An 11,930-nucleotide genomic window follows, 5' to 3' on the forward strand; every position below is an offset into this window, starting at 1 on the left:
CAAAAACTGCTTCCAGCTGACTCTTGGACATCGGTTGGCTCTGGGGGAATAGAGAAGGGGAGTCTTCCGAGGTAGATAGGTGTTGTGGGATGCTGTCTGTCATCCGTTTGCTCTGGAGACATGTATCCCTCTTGGCTGTGGCTGGGAACTTTTTGTTTCACAAGATGCTGGTGACACAGAGAAAAACTTAGAGAGATAAAAGAATCATTATTATTTTATGTTGCCATTTATCTGAGGTAGATCCGGCCTATCCCTATGGATTTTGAAACATGTTAAGCTTTATCAGAGACAGGTTATTTTAAAGCACTGGTTTCCTTTACTAATTCAACATCCAGGAGACAGGTGATCAATTGTTAAAAGCATCTCATAGTAATAGATGTTTACATTAAAGTCTTTTTGTAGTGCCCAGACGCTTTTGGGTCTGGGAGTGTAAATACCTTTTAGCTGTTACAGCTTCTTATTTGATGATCTCTGGACTCCAGTTCTGTGATGGTCCTGTACCATTAGCTGAACAGTGAGTTAGAACAGGGAACTGGGAAGAGAAAAGCTTGTGGTACATGAGAATTTATTTTTTTGGAATTAGGGACAAGGCAAAGATCAGGCCCCTGTCTGTATGCATGTGAGAAACACAGGCAGTGGATCTGGAGTGAAGCAATGAGCTCTTATTTTAGGTGGAAATCTTTTTTATTAAGTAACTCTGAAAGTGCAATTAAATCAGGTGAGGTGGTAAGGCTGTCCTCTGTACCTGACAATAAAGGAGAGGTGGCATCCCAAAACTCCCAGGACTGAGTCAGTGGCTCTGGTGTCCAGAAGGAAAGAAACAGATTGCTTCCCTGCTGCGTTCTGGGTTCCCTGCCATGTCTGTAGCCAAGCCTTGGTCTGCTGGAGGTCTTAGCTTGATGTACCCATGCATCTTGGTGCCTAGGGGCAGCCAGCTGACTCTGTCTTTCTAGGCAGCACTTTTAACAAGGCTGTTGATGGCCTGGTAGGGCATTCGATAGCCTGTGGCCTTTTCCTCACTTAAAACAGGGACCCAACAGCTTTTGGGAGTCAGCGAGTGCCAGCACTTGGCAATTTTGTTTTCGGGCTTTTATTTCTTCCCTGGCACACCTTAAATGCCACAGATGACCCTTTTGCCTGTGGGGTCAGGAACCTTGCTCTCCAGATGCTTAAGTTTTAGTCAGGGAGGTCTGGGGAACAAGAGACAGATTTTTTTTTTTTTTTTTTTTTTTTTTTTGCTTAAGAGCCATCCTGACTATTGTAAACTTATTTGTATGGATCTTACCCGCTTCCAGACCCGTCTGTGTTTCTCAAGGCAGTTTGAGAATGAGTGGGTGGAGTTAAGGTGAGTTAGGGCAAGTTGTAGAAACCACCCAAGCCCACCCACTTAAGCCCGCCCACTGCCGCCCGAAGTCAGATGGAAAAGGTTGCACATGGAGACGCAGAAGTGGGGAAGGACAAGGGTTTAGTTAGAATTTTAGTAGAAAGTTTGGAGATAAAGCAACTCTTATTTGCCCGTTCACGGGCAGAAGTTTCCACAACTCTGTTACGTGGCCAGGTTTACGCTGTTATGAGGCCAGGTTTACCAGTGCCCAGCCCTATCTGTGAATGTATCCGCCCCTTTGTCCCATGACTGTAGCCAAGAGAAAAAAAAAATTAAAATAACAAACCAGGATCAGACTACAATCTTGGATGTCCCCAAAGAGTGGAGAGATCCATGAATCAGCTCCACTTCGCCATCATCTTCAAGGGATGCAAAGGGCTGCGGCTGCACTGCAGTTGGTCCACCCGGTAGACCAAGACAGCATTTACTTTCACGTCAGAAACGAAAATGTGTCTATACCATGAATGAATCTTTTTTCTCGTTAATTTAGTCAAGTTATGATTCTTAGCTATTCCAATGATTTTTATCTTGAGTTCTATATCTAAGTTTTAGCTAAAATATGGTAAGACACACACCTGATATCTGAACTGCCAACAAATAAAAGATATTTTCCTGAAGCATCAATACAGGTAGAACTATTTGATAGCTAGTAGGCATCAAAGTAAGAGCAAAAGCAGAGTCAACTCTACAGTACTGACTTTAATAGCCTTGTCTGTTGCTTGGGGGCAAGTTATTCTCAGCTTTAGTATGTATGGTTAATGGTTCCTACCAAGATGTTTTTATTTGGAACATTTTGGTGACAAGAAAGGGTTTACTGAGATTGAATGACTCCATATTTGGTCATGTTCTGGATACATTGTAAAGTTAATGAGCTGGGAATGAACACGAAGAATTTTCTGTCACTCAATCTCCTTTACAACTGGTAATAAGTATAGACCAAGGAAGCTATGAGAATTGTTTGACTTCTAAAGTCTATTCTCTGAATTCCATCTCTCATTGTAGGATAGCTATTTATTGCTTCCTACTTTTTTGATGCTGTTTTTGTTTTTTTTTTAATTAAGAAATTTTTTATTCATTCCACATACCAACCACAGATCTCCCCCCTCCAGTCCATCCCCCATCCCCTCCTCTGAAAAGGTATGTCCTCCCATGGAGAGTCAGCAAAGCCCAGCACATTCAGCTGAGGCAGGTCCAAGCCACTCCCCCTGCACCAAGGCTGTGCAAGGTGTCCCATCACAGGCAATGGGCTCCAAAAAGCCAGTTCATGAATCAGGGATAGAGACCCTATTCCTGTGGTGATATATTGTGTCCCCCAATATATTGTGCATACTAAACTTATCTGGGGTCAGAGGATAGAACAGCCACTAGATAGACATAGAGGCCAGAAAATGGTGGCACTCACACCTTTAATCCTAGCATTCCAGAGGCAGAGATTCCTCTGGATCTCTGTGAGTTCAAGGCCACATTGGAAACAGCCAGGCATGGTAACAAGAGCCTTTAATCCCAGGAAGTGATGGCAGAAAGCAGAAAGGTATATAAGGCATGAAAACCAGAAACTAGGGTCGGTTAAGCTTTTAGACTTTTGAGCAACAGTTCAGCTGAGATTCATTCAGATGAGGACACAGAGGTTTCCAGTTTGAGGAAATAGGATCAGCTGAGGAATTGGCGAGGTGAGGAAGCTGTGGCTTGTTATGCTTCTCTGATCTTCCAGTGTTGACCTCAGTGTCTGGCTCCAGGTTTGTTTTTATTAATAAGACCCTTTAAGATCTGTGCTACATACTCCCACTGTCAGGGGCCCCTCAAACAGACCAAGCTACACAACTGTCTCACCCATGCAGAGGGCCCAGTCCAGTCTCATGCAGATTCCACAGCTGTCAGATCAAAGTTCATAAGTTCCTACTGGCTTGGTTCAGTTGTATCTGTAAGTTTCCCCTTCATGGTCTTGATGCTCATTGCTCATAAAATCCTTCTTCCCTCTCTTCAACTGGACTTCTGGAGCTTGACTTGGTGGTTGGCCATGGCTCTCTGCATCTGTTTCTATCAGTTACTGGGTGAAGGCTCTATGATGTAGGGCATTCACCAATCTGATCACTGGGGTAGGCCAGCTCAGGCACCCCCTCCACCACTGCTAGTAGTCTAAGCTGGGGTCATCCCTGTGGATTCCTGGGAACTTCCCTTGCACCAGGTTTCTCCCTATCCCCATGATGTCTCTTTCTATCAAGATATCTCCCTCACTGCTCTCCCACTCTGCCCCTGTTCTGGCTTGACTATCTCATTCCCCCATGCTCCCATCCCCCATCCCCTCCCATTGTCCGCCTCACCCCCATTTTACTCAGAAGATCTCATCTATTTCCCTGTCCCAGGGTGATACATGTGTCCCTCTTAGGGTCCTCCTGTTGCCTAGCTTCTCTGGAGCTATTAGTTGTACTCTGGTTATGCTTTGATTTACATCCAGTATCAACTTATAAGTGAGTACATACCATGTTTGTCTTTCTGAGTCTAGGTTACCTCACTCAGGATGATATTTTCTAGTTCTATCCATGTGCCTGCAAATTTCATGATGTCATTTTTTTCTTCTGAGTAGTACTCCATTGTGTATATGTTCCACATTTTCTTCATCCATTCTTCAGTTGAGGAGTATCTAGGTTGTTTCCACATTCTGGCTATTACAAATAATGCTGCTATGAACATAGTTGAGCATGTGTCCTTGTGGTATGAAAAAAAAAAACCCTCCTGAAAGAATTCCATGGAAACACAAACAGTTGAATGAATTAAGGAAGTCAGTTCAAGAAATGAAGATATAATTTAATAAAGGGATAGAAACACTGAAAAAAAAACAAACTGAAACAATGCTGTAAATGAAAAATCAGTAACTAAAATTAAAGCTCAGTGTAAAGTCTCACACATAGAATAGACCTTTTGGAGGACAGAATATTATAACTTAAAGCCAAAGTAGAGGGATTTGATCCTTCAGTCAAGATCAATAATAAACTCCAAAAAACTACAAAAATGGAATATGTAATATCCTTGGGATATCACACAAAAAACTATAAATTATAAGCAAAGAAGAAGAATTCCATTTGAAAGACATAGAAAATAAAGTCATAGGAGAAAATTGCTCAAATCTGGGGAGAGTGACATTCATCCAAGAACAAAAAGTCCACAAAATACACTAATAGATAAAACAAAAAAAAGGAACTTTTGTGGTGTGCCATAGTTTAAAAGCTAAATATAGGGAACAAATAAAGCATATTGAACACTGTAGGAGAAAAATATCTCAAGTTACATATAATGACAGGCTCATCAAAATAACAGCTGGTATTTCATTGAGAATTTTTAAAGCCAGAGAGCTTTGAAAAATATACTTCAAGTACTGAAATATCATAGCTTTCAATTCAAACTAGCAAAACTAATAGAAAAAAAAAGAAAAAAAATTCATGATAAAAACATGAAAAAGGAATTTATAACTACCAAGCTAGTGTTACAGAGGATTCTTAAAAGAATACTTTGGACTGAAGATCATAATGAAGAACTGTCTTAATTAGGTTTTCTATTGCTATGATGAAATATTATGACTAAAGCAATTTGAGGAGGAAAGGGTGTGTTTGGTTTATATACCACAGTCCAGTGAGAGAAGCCAAGGAAAGAACTCAAGACAGGCAGGAACCTGGAGGCAGGAACCTGGATGCAGGAGCTGAGGCAGAGGTCATGGAGGAGTGCTGTTTACTGGCTTGCTCCTAGTACTTTGCTCAGCTCCCTTTTTTTTACAAAATCTGGGACTGCTAGTCCAGGGGTGGCCCCACCCAAAATGGGCTGCCCCCCCCCCTCCATCAATGTTACTTAAGAAAATTCTCTACAGGCTTGCCTACAGCCTGCTCTTATGCAGACATCTTCTCAATTGAGGCTTTCTCTCTCCATGACTCTGGCTTGTGTCAAGTTGACATAAAACTAGCCAGTACAAGAATCATAATAAAACAAACAAACAAACAAACAGGCTATACCAATTAATCAGTGTAGTAGAACATAGAAATCAGAAATAAGCCTATGTAATTCCAACCACCTGAATTTTTGACAAATATATCAAAAGGACACATTGGGGAAAATATGGAATTTCCAACAAAAATAGTGTTAAGTAGCTTGATCCTTACCTGTATAAGAATGAAACTAGCTCTCCCTCAAAACAAAACAAAACAAAACAAAACAAAACAAAACAAAACAAAACAAAAAAACCTTCAACTCAATGAGATCAAGAACCTTAGCCTAAAATCTGAAACTCTGAAACTGGTAGAAGAAAACAATACATAGGCATGAATAAGGACTCTCTGAATAGGACTCCAATAACAAGACCAAAAACAAACAAATAAGGATTTATGAAATTAAACAGCTCCTGTGCGCCAAAGGAAAATGTCCTTCAAATGCAGAAGTAGCCTACAGATTAGGAGAAAACTCTTTGCCAGCTAAATATCTAATAAAATGTTAAAATGCGGAATACACAAGGAACTGAAAAACTAAAGATAATAAACCCACCAGTAAAACCAATTTGAAAATAGTCTGTGGAACTGAACAGAGAATTCTCAATTCTTGAAACAAGGAATACAAAATGTATAATATTTTTTAAAAAGTATCCAACATCATTATCTACCAGGTAAATGAAAATTAAAACTACTTTGTTACTGTGGGTGAAAAGATTTAAGCAGAGAAGAAAGTAGAGTTGTAAGGGGCAGGAGGAGGTGAGATGGAGTATTCAGTACATAAAAGCTTAATCTGTGCTGGGAATAAAGGAAAGGAGGAGGGTTAACCAAAACTAAAGCTCTATTTAAAGCATTATGGAACTCTACTCTGCATGGGAGGAGAATTCTGCTACCAAAGGCATAGGTTATTCACAAAAACTCCAGATCAGATGTGAAAAATATCTCTCAAAGTTGTTGATCAAGGAGGCCCCCCAAATAATACAGGCTTCTGTCACTACTTTTGGTTGCTCATTAATTAGAGTTGATTGAATAATATGCTGTTATTGCTAAAGATATCACATTCTTTGTTTGTAAGACATAGAAAAAATATCAAGATAGAATTGAGCTAGGACATTTTTCCTGCTAGGTAGCTTTCACAGTACTGGAAGTTGCTATCTGTTTGGATTTGAAGCCCATTAAACAAAAGGTAATTTGTGTCTTGAAATGCTAATTCTGGTAATCCATAAATAAATAAATAAATAAATAAATAAATAAATAAATAAATAAATAAATAAAACCCCATGGCTAGGGAAGTCATAGACCAGAGAAAGGAACTGTAATTTTTCAAATGGATGTAGAAGGGAACTGTCATTTATTTTTCAAATGGGTGAGTTGCCAAACTGCCTTTCAAATACTATTTTGGTCAAATATTGAGAATAAGTGACTCTCCTGTATAGGAATGGACACTAAACAATCACTTATTCTTAACATATTGACACGGTATGAGCCTCTGAATTAACTATGAGTCTCTGTGAAAAGAAACTTTTCAGAATAAAGCAGAGAAAAACACTAATCTATGGACATAAACATAGATATTTACAAGACTCATAATACATCACAGAAAACTGCATAGACAGAATGTAAGAACTAAAAGATAGAAAGAAATACAAAAGGCTGTCTTCTGGACAAAACATGGTGGTCATTTTCACAAAATCGTAGCAGCTTTAGTTACTTGCACAAGACCTGACTAAGACTGAGCTCTTCAGCCTTCCATTATTGATAAAGGAAGTATCTGGAAAGAAAGCCTTATACTTCAGTAAAGGTCAATTTAATTGCTGCTAGAGAGAAGGAGTCATTTCTACCAGTTTTATAGCTGTGAATGTTTGGTTGACCATGTTCTAATAAATAACTCATTCCTGTTCATGCAGCCAACCTTAATTATGATTAGTGCTCACATGCACACACAAAGACACGAAAGTCAAAGAGGACCTTGCTGGGAAGAACAGTTTCAATGGGAGGAGAAGGGGATAAAAGAGAGCAATGGGGCTCTATATGATCAAAATTCATCCTATACACACACAAAATCATCAAAGAATAAATAATATAGAGCGAGGAATGGGAAGCACAATGGCAGCCAAACTGTGAACATACAAGGCATGCAAATCATTAGACTCACACCAGATTTACGAGAGATGTCTGAATTTCCAGACAAACTTAACTCTTGTATAGAAAAATATCCTGACGGTTGTGAGGTGTGTTTCTTGGAGGCAGCAAAAAGATTGTTTTCTGGTCCAACCTGTTTGTCTGCATGTCTTCATTGGGGAAATGGGACCATTAAGTTATTTTTGAAAAAAATGTTCATCATTTCCTGTCCTTTTGATGCTTTTGTGGTGCTTTGTTAGACCTCTTTTGATTTAATATTCTGGAATTATTTACTTCTTCCTTCTAACTTCATGGGCATGTTTGTTCTCTTCAAATTTAAGTAAGTATTCCTTACACTGTCCTCTGTAAAAGCTGCTTAGTGGTCACAAGCTTCTCAAGTCTGCTTCTAATCATGGAGAGTTTTTCTTTGTTCTGTGACTACAACTTATAGTTATTCTGGGTATAACTGTAAACGTTTGGCATCTGTGTATTTCCATAAATTGTAGGACTTAAGTCCAATTCCTCCAGCTTTCATAGTCTCCATTGAAAAGTTGGCTATTATTCTGGTAGGCTTGGTTTTATATGTGACTTGATCTTTCTTTCAGCTTTCAATATCCTTTCCTCCTTCTGTCGTACTTTGACTATGGTATGAGTTCCTTTTCTCACAGTGGTTGTGATACACACCTGTGCAAATCCACGCCAGACCATATCCCAGTATGAGAGTTGTGCAGGAAGTCTAACAGCTAGCCAATGAGCTATTGGCAATTGTTAGCTGCTGGGAGAGTAAAGCATGTTTTTCTCTAAGATTATAGCCCAAGATTAGTCTATGCTCCAGTGGAAGGCCACACATCCAAGAATATTTAAACAGTACAAATTGGCCTTTATTGGAGGCTATATATACATATAGTTGTGCAGGTGAGGAAGGTAGTAGGTCTTGGCAGAGCTGGGAGGGATGGGGTGAGTATGGTCAAACATGTGGCATAAAATTCTCTGAAAGAGAATGATCCTGACAGCAAAGTGGATAAATTATAGCATTAAATGTATTAATACCACCTATTTTTTTTACAAGTTCCAAAGAGAATGGCATTTCATCTGTATTCCATTTTCCTCCAAAATCTACATTTTCTACCTAAACAGAAAGAACTATTAGACAAAGGCTAATTGAAATAAATGCTACAAATATCAGTTCAGCATTCTGCAAGTATAACAAGGCCAAGAAAGGCAAGAGAGATATCTAAACTTTTAAATTATTCATTACATGAATATCCCACTCAAGAATCTAGCCAAGTGAGTCCTCCTGGTACTCCTCTCTGTGCACCATTCCCAGTCTCCAGATCTAGCCTGGGTCCTACATCAAGCACTCCAGCCTAGTCCATACTACCACCACCCCAAACCCCCAGACTTTGGCAAGGTGGCACATACTTCTCTCAAGCACAGAACCCCTCCTAATATCTGACATTATCCCTTGCTCACCACTTTTGATCTCTCCATCTAGGTAGGTCCTCCAAATCTTATGCCAGTGTCTAGTCTCATGATTTTACTAGATCCTCTTAGCCTCGAACCACAATCAATATAATCCCCAGATCATGCTCAGGTCCACATCCAATGTTCCAACTTAGTCAATGATCCCACCATTCCCAACTTCTAGGCTTCCATCAAAAGGTACATCTTGTCCAAAAGCACCCCTCCTACCACCTGACAACATGGGGAGTCTAACTAAGGAGGGGAAAGAAATAAATATAGAAGGAGGGAAAGGGTAAAAAAGCAGTAAAGATGCCTGAAAAGGTCATAAAGAATCATAATATTAACTATAATATTAACTAGCTAAAAACACCTATGGTACATGTACATAGATGTATAAATATGCATACATAGTTTAATAGAGGTTTTTTCATCTGACCATCAGCCCAATGCTTCCCTCAAGAGCCATAAACTATCTAAAAATATGCCCACATAGTTTAATGGAGGTTTTCTCATCTAAACATCAGCTCAATGCTTCCCTCAACAGCCATAAACTACTTAATAAAACCCCCAGTATCAACCATAAAATACCCACATTTGGTGGGTTGTTGGCCAGAGTTGTACAAGCTCTTGCCCTTGGCTACATCTGAGAGATGGAAGATAAGACACTCCTTGAAAACTAGGTTTTATGGTACTAGAAGGTGTCTTGTAAACTTCCAAAAAAGGGAAACAGTCAGTAGCCCTACCCAGCTATGAAGCCTATAAACCACAACAACAACCAGGATAATGCAATAACTTTAAGAGGACAGCAGTGGAACACATGCCTTGGGATATCCTTCAACTCTATTTGTTCTTAAGGCCCACTCAACAAGAGAGGGAAATCATGCCCAGTACTGAAAAACCAAGCCAAATACCCAGTGCTAATAAAGTGATAAGTCTTTGAGAAGAACCTAAAATTACCACTTAATTAAACCAGCATAATAATCCCTAACTATGTTCTAAATATTTGTCCACAGATAAATGTAGTTCTTATCCTTTATCAAGGAAACTTTTCTTTGCAACAAATGCACAACATTATAGAAAACTACATCGAGTAAAAAGACATACTTGTGGAGCCCAGTCTCAGCTGATATATACACAACTTCTTACCTCTCATCAAAGAAGTTTTTCTTTAGAAAAAGTGGAGAACATGACAAAAACCACAACTGGAAATAATACAGAGATCTATATATTGTGTGAGCCCAGCTCCAATGGACACATCTATGGAGTGAGTCTTGTACCTAAGGCTCAAACAACAAACATCACAGAAAGAGGGGGCAGGATGACTGTAAGATCCAAACTAAAAGGAAATCTACCATGAGACTGTAACCTAGAAATAGCTGACTGAATAAGACTTGAACAATGACAATATCAATATAGATATGCTAGCATGGGAGGGGTAAAATCTCATGGGTTCTCAGGTCTGGACTAAGAACTACAAGCAACTAATGGCTGCTGATAGATGGAGAACTAACCTACCCCAGGGATGAGACCCCTAAATGAGTATCCAATAAAGGTGGTCAGCCCTGAAATTAAGCACACACAAACAACAAAAATGGACTCGGGTAAATATCTGTACATATATGTATGTGCATATGCATATATATATACATTATATATAATACAATATATTATATTATATAATGATCATATTGTACAACATATAATTATATTGAATATATAATATACTATATAATTATGCATATGATAAATGCATACAGTATATGTATGTGCACCCACACACATATATATATAGATATATAAATAAATACATATATATAAATATGAAGCCATCAATTTGGAGGTAGTGGGAGGCAACATAGGACTGGTTGGAGGAAGGAAAGGGAAGTGATGACATGATGTTATAATATTTTATTAAAATATACATTTAAAATGTCCATCTTATATAGAAATTAGGTAAATGCAAGTCCAAACAATTTTGAGATTTCATCTTACCTAGTCAGAATGCCAAGATCAACAAATCAACCAACAACAAATGCTGGTAAAAATGTGGGACTCAAAATAAACTGTTGGTGTAATGTACACGAGTACAATCTTGGAAATCAGTATGGAGAACTTTCAACGACCTAAAAATAAATCTACTATATGTCCCAGATATATCACACCTTGTCATATGCCCAAAGCACTCAACATCCTACTCCACACATACTTGAATAGCCCATGTTAATTGCCATTCTATTTACAATAGCCAGAAAATGGAAACAACCTAAATGTCCTTCAACTGAGAAATGAATAATGAAAATGGTACAAAAACACAATGGAATACTATTAATTTGTAAAGAAAAATAAAATTATGAAATTTTTAGGTAAATGGATGGAAATGGAAAAGATGATGTTGATTGAGGTCATCTAGACCCAGAAAATCAAATGCCCCACATTCTCTATCTTCTGTGGTTACTATACCCAATTCTTCAGGTGTGCATTTATAACCTGTCAAACATAATCACAGAAATCAGAAATGTGAAAAGGGACCCTGGGACAGGGTCCACTGGAGAGGAAAATGGCAAGGTAAAAATGAGTTTAAAGGATAAGTGGGAAAAATGAGACAGGCTTTAATTAGAGAGGAAGAGAGAGGTCAATACAGAAGAGGTAAGGAGGAGGGTAAAATGATGCTAAAGACATCTGAAAAAGTCATAAGGAGCCATATTATGAATAATTTATCTAAAATTATATACAATACATATAAATCTACATATATACTTTGAATCAATTTATCTCACTTGGGCTGACAATGTTACTCCTAGGGCTATAGATCATATAACAAAATCCCAAACACCAAGAATGAGAAAGCCCTTTGAAGTTGTTTGTTGATCAGGGCAATCTGAGAGACGCCCAAAACAACTCAGGCTATTGCTATTGTTCTTGGTTGTATCTCAGATATTGAATATAAGTCCCTATTGCTGAAGACACCATGTACTTTGAACACAAGACCC

The sequence above is a fragment of the Peromyscus maniculatus genome, chromosome 4 (assembly GCF_049852395.1).
Source record: "Peromyscus maniculatus bairdii isolate BWxNUB_F1_BW_parent chromosome 4, HU_Pman_BW_mat_3.1, whole genome shotgun sequence".
NCBI lineage: Eukaryota > Metazoa > Chordata > Mammalia > Rodentia > Cricetidae > Peromyscus > Peromyscus maniculatus.